This window comes from Notamacropus eugenii, chromosome 5 (genome assembly GCF_028372415.1).
Source record: "Notamacropus eugenii isolate mMacEug1 chromosome 5, mMacEug1.pri_v2, whole genome shotgun sequence".
In the NCBI taxonomy this organism is placed as follows: Eukaryota; Metazoa; Chordata; class Mammalia; order Diprotodontia; family Macropodidae; genus Notamacropus; species Notamacropus eugenii.
The window spans coordinates 223,597,377-223,607,400 of NC_092876.1; the positions used below are offsets into that span (position 1 = coordinate 223,597,377).

General features: G+C 37.0%; 1 pseudogene; it reads left to right on the forward strand.

Annotated features, from left to right (window-relative positions):
• The first annotated feature begins 408 nt into the window (after window positions 1-408).
• Window positions 409-6,323, forward strand: LOC140507805 (transmembrane protein 53-like; annotated as a pseudogene).
• The last annotated feature ends 3,701 nt before the right edge of the window (window positions 6,324-10,024 follow it).

Genomic DNA, 10,024 nt, shown 5'->3' on the forward strand with positions numbered 1-10,024 from the left:
AGGAACTGTACTAAGCACTTTATCAATTTTATCTCACTTAATAATGCTTGGTGCTATGGTGCCAACATTAATACAACATCTATAGTATATGAAATACCACATGAATTACTTATAAAACAGCCAGTTTTGTCTTTTTAATGCCCATTTTCAGCCTGGCTCCTAACAAAGACAGTTGTGCTTCAAGAAGTCCAAAGACTCCAGTTAGTGGGTTAAATTTTCAATATTCAAGAAAAACTGCTGGGAAAAATGGAAAGCTATCTGGCAGGTAAAAGGTAAAAAAAAAACAAAAACCAAATACCTCACACCATATATATACCAAGATAAACTCCAAATGGATATATTACTTAGACATAAAAGTGATATTATAAGCAAAAGAGAGGAGCAAAGAAGAAATTACCTTTCGGATCTATGGATACGGACAATTTCTTGGTGGAGCCCTTCACCATCCCCTCCCTGGGCAGTGCTGCTAAGAAACTGTGGGTACTGCCCTTTGACTATGAGACTGAGAAGAAGCCCCTCGTTTTCCCTGAGTTCAGCAATGCCAGAGTTACGCTCTACCACTAAGACTTCGACCTGATCCATAGGCACCGCCAGTTTGGCCACCCCACAGGGGTGGACACCATCTTTAACAGTGGCCCAGCAGCAGCAGCTTGCCTCCACCATCCTAGAGAACAAGGAGCCCACCCTGCGCTCCTTCCTCCTCCTCATCTTCTCTCCGCCGGCTGTCCTCTCATGGCTGCTGCTCTCCCTGGTCACCATCATCTTCCACATCATCTACTATGATGCTCTCCTGAAGTATAGAGCTGGCCCAAGGTCTACCTCGACTCCAAGGCCGACGTAATCATCCAGGCCTGCACATCCAGCACATGGTGGTGACCTGGCTGGAGCAGCAGGTGCAGTGCTGGGCGTGGACTTCCAGTCCTCTGCCCCAGGCAGCCACCTGCCGATGTACCCCACCTCCTATGCCAGCCTCTGTCTCTCCATCCTGTACAATTGTGTGCCTATGCGAGGGCCCCACCCCCTGGCCTTGTATATCCTCGGGTGCCCCCCCCACAACCCTCCTTTTGCCCAAAAAAAAAGTGAGCTCCCCCTCCAAAAAAAAAATGCTCTAAGTCACTAATAATAAGAGTAATAAAAAATAAAACATGCCTGCCAGACTGGCAAAGATGATAAAAGAGGAAAATGACAAAGGATTGAGGGAAAGCAAACATAGTAGTATGCTGCTGCTGGATTAGTGAATTTGTCCAGTCATTCTGGAAAGCAATTTGGAACTATCCTCCCAAAATGCCCAAACGGGCCCACCTCTAGCACTACTTGGCCTATACTCCAAAGAAGAGAAAAAGGCTCTATGTACATAAAAGTATTTGTGACAACTCTTTACGTAGCAGCCAAAAATTGGAGCCTGAAGGCTGGTCCTACCGTCAGGGAATAGTTAAATAATTTAAAATATATGAGTGTAATGGAAGATTATTGTGCAGCAAGAAATGTTGAAACGGACAGCACCAGAGGAAACTGGGAAGACCTCCATGCAATTATGCAAAGTAAAGTGAGAAGAATCAGGAGAACATTTTGTACAACTGTAACAACGCTATAGAGAAAAATAACTTTGCAAAATTTGGAACTCTCCTTTAGAACTCTCATGCAACAACAAATTGGAAGTCATACAAAAAACCTGAAGACAAAACAGTAGACTTACCTCCTGCCAGAGAGATAATGGACTTAAACACAGAGAGAAACATGTATTTTTGAATATGGCCAATAAGGAGATTTATTTTGGTGTTATGTTTATAGTGAGGTTTTTATTTTTCATTTTGTTTTATCTGAGATTTTTGTTGTTCATTATTGGGGAGGAGGGCAATGGGAGGAACAGTTTACAAATGTACATAAAAACCAGTTTATCTTGAAAAATAAAAGTGATCAACAAAATATAAAAGTTAAGGACAAATTCTTAAAAAAAAAAAAGAGCAAGCGCCAGATTGAACCATTCACTGACCACTATAGTGATGGCAAGAGAAAACAAGAAAAGAATCCTCCCAACGTCTTGAAAATAAAAAAAATAAATAAAAAATAGACCAGGCTAGGGAGCTGGTTCTAACCTTTGGGGGAAAAGAGATCTTTATGGGAAAGTTATTTTTTAAAATTTAATTTAACAAAAAATTATTTTAAAATACTCCTCTCCATTTTAGTGTGTTCTAAATAAAACAATCACTTTATGAAAAAGTCAATAACTTTTCTCCTAAAATTACCACAAATAGGAGTAAATCTTCCCATGTTTTAGGATGGCAAGGTTAAAGGTTATATATCAGAGTGAGAAAAAAGGATTTCCATTTTGATTTTCTGATAATAAGTTTCTCCTCTCTCATATCTGTAGCTTTCTTGCTTGCTTCTATCCCTAGATAGATAGATAGATAGATAGATAGATAGATAGATAGATAGATAGATAGATAGCTTCATTGTGTTTTGTTTCAGCTTCTTTCTTCCATAGTTAATGCCATTTTCTCTCTTTTCTTCTCCTCTTTGTGTCACTTATAGTCAAAACTATCTTCATCAAAGTACCACAGATCAAAAGAGAAATGAAACTTGTATTTTGGAAACTATAGTACAGAAAATAGTTAAGTAGATAAAAATGACTCAGAGAAGATACAGAGGAAGGTGATATAACATTGAAGAAAAAAATTCAGCAAATCAAACATAGAACTGAATCAACAAAGAAAGCATATGTTGAATATTTTGGAATAATGATTTTTTTTAAAGCAACCTTGAACAATTCATTTGATCTGATTAGAAATCAAAAACAATTTTGTTTCTGTTTTGGTCAACTGTTTATAACTTTTTGGTCATAGGTAAAATGTTCTACACTTTGAGTAAGAAAGACTTCAAACCCTATCTCTGACATTTAATAGCTGTATGAGCTCATTTTCCTAATTTGTTAAAAAAAAAATGTGTGGGAGGGGGGAGGGTTTGAAATTCTAAGCCTCAGTTTTTCCATCTATAACATGAGGTAATATCTGTAATCAGCTTCTTTTCTGGCTTTCATAAATTAGGAAGAACACTGGATTTGTAGTCAGAAAATCCTAAATTCAAATTTTCCACTGCCAATGACTGCTCATGGGACTTTATACAAGTCATTTAACATCTGGGGGCTCTGATTTCCTTGCATGCACAGAATGGGATTCAGTGATTCATAAGGTCATTTTAAAAGCCCTCAGTGTTGTAATCCTGCTATTTACTGTACATTACATATTCTGAGTTCCAGTTAAACTGAACCATTCAGGCACTAAGAGAGGGAGTTAGGAAGGTCTGAGTTCGAATCCTACCTCAGACACTGAAACTAGTTGTGTGATCTTGGGTAAATCATTTAATCTTGGTTCATCTCAGTTTCCTCAAATGGGAATAATAATAGCACCTACCTCCTACCATTTCTGCTTGGTACAATGTCTGGCGTATAGTGGTTCTATATAAATGCTACTTGTTATTGTTATTTTCCACATCTATTCCACACCCTATCCTCTCTTTTCTCATCTGCTCAGAAATGAATTCCTACTGACTCCACTTGCTGAGATCTTTCTTCTCTCAAAATAAAAATGATTTCCCATATTTTACATGAATAATTTCCTGACCCTGTCCCTCCTCCTGGCTGAAACTGGTCATTGTTCAGTTGTTTCAGTCATGTTTAACTCTTGGTTAACCCCATTTTGGGGTTTTCTTGGCAAATGGTTTACCATTTTCTTCTTCAGCTCACATTACAGAGGAGAAAACTGAGGCAAATGGAGTTAAGTGACATCTCCAGGATCACAGAGCTAGTAAGGCTGTGTGAGGCCAGATTTGAAGCCAAGATGATAAGTCTTCCTGCCTTCAGACTGGGCACTCTATCCACTAAGCAATCAGCAGCCTCTCTGCCCCTAGTGAAACTAATCCATTCTTCATAATTTTCTTTTACTTTTGTGCCTGAGTCCCTTCATTTGTACCTATTTCCCCCTATGTTATTTGGGCTATCTATTTTGTTCCATTGCTAATAGAATGAGGCATTTAGAGATAGAAGGTCCCTAGAGGTCATCTGGTCCACTCTTCTCATAAGTCACCTATTTGTGTGTCTTCCAGTAGAGTGTAAGCTCTCTCAGAGTGGGGTCTGTGTTATATGTGGTTTTGTATCCTTGGTGCCCAGCACACCTTGTGCATTTTGAGGAAGCAGAGAATGGTGTCTGAATCTGTGGTTTAGCTATATTGTTTCCCAGCACAGAAACCCCCTCCAAAAAGACCATAAAGTCATTTGTTACCTTGAGGGAATTGAGATGTTAGGTGACTTTCCCTTGGGGTGTATCAAAGACACAACTTGAATCCAAGCCTTCCTGATTGTAAAGTTGATCCTCTCTCATGGACTGCCTTTCACCTTTTATACAACAGGAGATTGAAAATGGTAGTTGGATTCAATTGAATAGAAGAATGTTTACAACGAAGGTAAAATGATGTGAGTCCCTAATGTCTGTCATTGCCTTATAGCATGTCAGGCCTTTAGGGAGATGTATCAGCTGCATCAATGTACTAGCCTCAGCACAAATCACTAAATGTTATTGTGCTTGCCCGAGACAGTTAAGTTCTTCTCCTGAATGGCCAATTTATTAACAGAAAATGACTAGGATCTAAAGCATCATAGAAACCAATATTTGCAAACCACTGAATATTTGGGGTGAAAAATGGTCTAGATTTATAAAAACTTATTACTGAACAAGGAGTTCAAGTTATAGACAATGACTCTGAGTGGGAAACCAACAGTAATCGAAATAAGAGGAAGCTGGAGAAGGGAAAAAGGAAATAAGAGTGCATAGTGTATAGTCGGAAATTTGTAGGGCTTTTTAAATAATTATGTTTTTTTAGAGGGAGAATTTTTCTGTTAATCAAGAGTGAATGAAAACCAAGGGCTAAACAGAATGGGTTTTGTAGGCACCACTCTGTGTGAATCTTCCTTTTATGATTTCCAACCAACTCTTCTCCCCACTTATCAGTAGCAAACTGGATACCAAACTGCATATCATTTCCAGAAGCATCACTTCCAGGGGACAGTGCTTGCAGAATAGCTTCTGAATTTCAGGTTATTGATACTTAACCCCCTGACAGGTGATTTCAGTAGGGTCTTTGTCATTTAAATACATAGGGAAAGAAGAGGAGCCCAGGAACTGGTAGGATCTCAATGTTTTCCACCCCTCAGAAGCAACTTATTTTCCTTTTAATAATATACACAATTCTGTGTGTCTTGATACCTCCTCTCTACAATCCACATTCTTGTTGAAAATCAGAGTTCTTTCCTGATTATTCCTTGAACTGTTTAAGAGTGAGTAATCTCAGTCTTTAACAGAGAGTAGTTTTAAATGTCAGAAAACAAAGGTTTTCTGGGTGAAAAGTTTTACTTCAGCTATCCAGTCAAGCGTTTACCTTGGTTACCAAATCCTGTAAGGACTTGAAATAGTGACATCCAGTCTGAATGAAATAAATTAGAAAAAAAAAATTTTTTTGAAGACTTCTAAATCATTCCAATGAAGGTCTGTGTATATATGTATGTATATACATATATATACATATATGTGTATATATATATATGTCTGTGAGTATATGTATATCTCTGCTTATGTGTGTGTAATGGTATCCTCATTTCCTGCATTTTCAAGGAGAAGAGTGAATGTATTATTAGTTTTGTGGTCTCATCCAGAGTCAAATGAAAGGGTGTAGGCTCATTTCTTGAGCCAAAAGTTCAGTTCAGATATCAAGCCGCCACATGCACTTGCCAGTTAGAACTTTGCAGACCACCTGACCTGAATAAACTGGAAATTGATTCTATAGATAGTAAATGGTAAAACTGGAAATAAAACCTAGGGCTGAGATCTTATCACTTTGGGACCATGAGATCTCATAAATTAAGCATCATTGAGCCTGGTGTCTCCTTCCATAGCTGCTCTCCAGAGAAAATCTAAAAGCCAGGGCACTCTAGGATGAGTGGTGGATGATTCAGTAGGTGGCACAATTTTCACTGAGTCAGTACTGAACTGATGCCCCAGAATGGTATGAGGGGGCACTACGCTGCTGGAGGTGTCGTCTAATGGATGAGGGTAAAACCAAGGTCCTGACCACCAGCAGTTATTAAAAATCCCATGGCACTTTTCAAAAGAGTAAAGATGATGTTAAACCCTGTGTCCTGGCCAATTTCCAAATTGGGCAATTATATTCTGCCTACTTAAAATTTCCCTGTAATTTCAGTGGGATAATATATTCATTTTCTTCCCTGTGCTTTTGCTGTTTCCAGCTCAGAGGTGGATGCATTTCGATGGTGAAGGAAGTGATGAGACTTTGAAAAATGTCTTGCAAGCTCTGGGATCAGGGGATGAAAGGTGCAGTATCTATCTATCTATCAGAAAAAGGTGCCATTTTAGTTTGCTTCCAGATTAAACCTCTCTCCTATGATTAGGCTGTGTGTAAGAAAATTGCTAAATAAGTGTCTTTAAAAATAGCCTCGTCAGGTAGTCAAAGGTGCTCTGCTTGCAAAGGTTTCCAAGACAGACATTTTAATTCTATTAAGTTGTGACTAAGAAATGAGGCTTCTTCAGCAGTGAATATATTATGTAAATATTAACAATTTAAGCAGAAAATTACAGGCATTTAATGGGAATAATTAAATCCTTTAACTTCTCCCTATTTAGGCCTAGTAAGACTACTCAAAAATAGAAGTTACCATTTTGGTTTTTCTTAACATGTTCAGGTCCTGTAGGTATTCTTTGAAGAGAAATCATAATTCAAGAGAATACATCATTCCTGGAGAACTTCTTTCCATTTAGTAATGGATTTTTTTTCTTAAAACAATGTTTATAAACAACAAATTTTTGTTGACCCACCTTGCCTTTGGGGAAAGCCTGTAGAAAACCCTTTTGTGACATCCAAATGGTAAGTGTTATGAGTACCTACTGTCTGTCCATTATGCTTCCAGCTCATCAGAAAAAAGGGACAATAAGAATCTGATGTTTCTGACATCTCTATACTATTTGGATCTTCCTCTTCTGTCTCCTTTTAACTTTTAGAAGATTCATTACTAGAGAAATGTGTGATTATTTTTCCCCAAAAATGCATCTATTTCTTTAAATTAAAGAAGTTTGTTAGGAGTTGTTTTTGTGTTTGAATTTGTTGTTGTTGTTGTTGTGGCTGTTGTTATTACAAAACTAAATCTGTTCATACAAAGTCAAATGATAATTTTGTTTCTATTTTACTTGTGCTAAAACCCTCAAAGGTGTCTGCTGCTAGTATTTTAATTAATTTTAATTGTATTACAAAAGACTTTTTTTATAACAACTTCCTTGAGTCATTCTGCTTAAAATATATATACATATATATTTAAATTCTCTCCTGTGCTTATTAATCACATTTAAAAGAAGAAAATGTTTGAAAGCACGAGAAAAAAATCTGCCAGCAGTTGGAGACTACTAAACACAATGGGGGAAGAACGTTATATTTGCTGAATAAAGAAATCACTTGAAAAGGAAATAGCATCTTTAGAATTTGAACTTGCCTTCAGCAGAAAATGTTGTAGTGTTTTTAGTCTCACTTTGACGACTAGAACAGACTTTGCTGAATACTGGGAAGAGTTCACTTTGTAATAGCAAAAGTAGTCACTCACTCTGATCACTGTGTCTTTTTAGTATGCAGCCCAGAGGATTCAGAAAAAGATTACATTTACCATAATTAACATATATGTAAATGGAGATCATGGCTATGAATGATAAATTTTCATAGCAATTTAAACCTTGTACAAATTAATCAACCATACAGACACTTGATTAATGAAAGGCAATGTCACTTTAAAATGCAACATGTTAATATATATTACTGTTATCGCTGATCAAAGAATCTTTAAACATAAACCAATTAGAACAAAGTTCAATCTACATTTTTTACCAATTTTAATTCCCATGTAATTATAATGGTGATAAAAAAGGCATTTTATTCTGCTTTCGTATTTATTTACTAAAATCAGTCATGAGTCATGCAAATGAAATTTGGCTACTTCATTACTGTGATTGGATTCCCAAAATACAGGATTACAGTATCACTGAAGGAGAAGATGACTGCATAAAAGCAATTATGAAACAGAGGCAAGATATTTATTCACATTTAATGTCTAAATTTAGAACTTCTCCATCAACTTCTCTAACTGTATCTCCACTGGCTACAGAGATATGCATTAAATGGTGGCTTCCCAGGAAACTGTTTAGGATGGGGCTATCTTCTGCCAGTTTGCCAAGAATCACCTATTTTAGTCTCTTCAGAGAAGAGAAAGGAAACTTAACTATTATAGTATAGAATTTCTTTACGGTTATCTTACTTTTTTTGATAATGCTAAAAAAAGACCCCAACAGCTGAGCACTAAGATGTTTTATTGTATGATTTATTTAACAATTAGGCTAATAATCATATATATTATTAGGTAAATAACTTATAATGTTAAATATACTATTGCAAGTTGATAAGGTAACTAACATTCTAAGATATATCCAGATAATTGATTATTAAACTTGTCAGTTATTCTATCCAATAATTAGGAGTGGCTTTTTTTAACCTCACTTTCTTCCTCTGAATATGAACCCAGATTTTCTTATCTTCTTTTTCACCAAAGTAGCTATGTTCGGATTCTTTTGCCTTTGCTTACTCTTTTTAATTTTTATTTTGCTTTATTTTATTTTTAGCAGTTTATGATTATAATCAAGTTTTAATCCTGAGTTGTAGGTAATATTGCCCTAAACCTCAGGTCCATCTTACTGTTCTTTTCTTAATTCTGTCCAGGGCAATAATTAGCTACATATCTTCTAAGGTATCTGGTTTTAGCATTTAGGAAAAAATGGAAGCTTAGATTGAATAGTGACACAAGACATGTGCACATGTGGTTTTTATACAAGGTACAAGATGACAGGCATCTAGGTGGCTCAGTGCATAGAGTGCTGGGCCTGGAGTCAGGAAAACCTGAGTTCAAATGCAGCCTCAGTCACTTTGTAGCTGTGTGACCCTGGGCAAGTTACTTTTGTTTGCCTTAATTCACTGGAGAAGGAAATGGCAAGCCATTCCAGTATCTTTGCCAAGAAAATCCCATGGACAGCATTGATGTGTTATGGTTCACAGGGTCACAAAGAGTTGCGTACAACTGAACAATAATAAAAAATATGATAAGGGAAAGGAGGGGTGTCAAAGTGTCAAAAGAAATTTGAGGAGGGAGAGATCATATGGGTTCTACTCTGGGCTTTGCTATTACTGTTGGTGTGACTTTGAGCAGGCATTTCACCTCTCTCTGGTCCTCAATTTTCTTCTCTCTGATATGATGATTCCCAACCTGAAGGCACCCAAGAAAATAGGAAGAAGAACATGTTATCAACTTTAGGTGGAGGGGACTTTGTAGATAGAAAAGAAGAGCTCAAAGAGAACATCATGACAGGACTCATTTAATTTCACCAACTTAAGAATCAATAATTCAAGAAACATTTTTTAAACACCTCTTATGTATGAGGTCCTAGTCTTAGCACTGAGAATAGGAAGACAAAAATGTAAAAGTCCCTGCCTTCATGGTACTTACATTTTACTGGATGCTTTCTAGGCAGAAGGGTCAGTTTACAAGAATGCATAAAGTCAACTATCACTTGTTTTGAGCATTTACTGTGCGATAAGCACTGTGTTAGACACTGGGGATACAAGGAAAGAAGGGTCGAGAAGCCTTTCTGCCCTCAGGAGTATGCAATCTAATGGGAGAGACAATCTGTAAATAATTATGTACAAATACAATACACTCAGGATAAACTGCAGATCATCTTATGAGCCTTAAGGAAACTGGAAAAAGCTTCTAGGATAAGGTGAGATTTTGGCTGAGATTTGTAGGAAGCAGGAGGAACCAGGAGGCAGAGATGAGGAGGGAAAGAATTCTAGGCATAGAGGACAGCCAGTGAAAATTTTAAAGCATGGGTAGATGGAATGTTGTGTGCAAGGAATAACATGAAGGCCA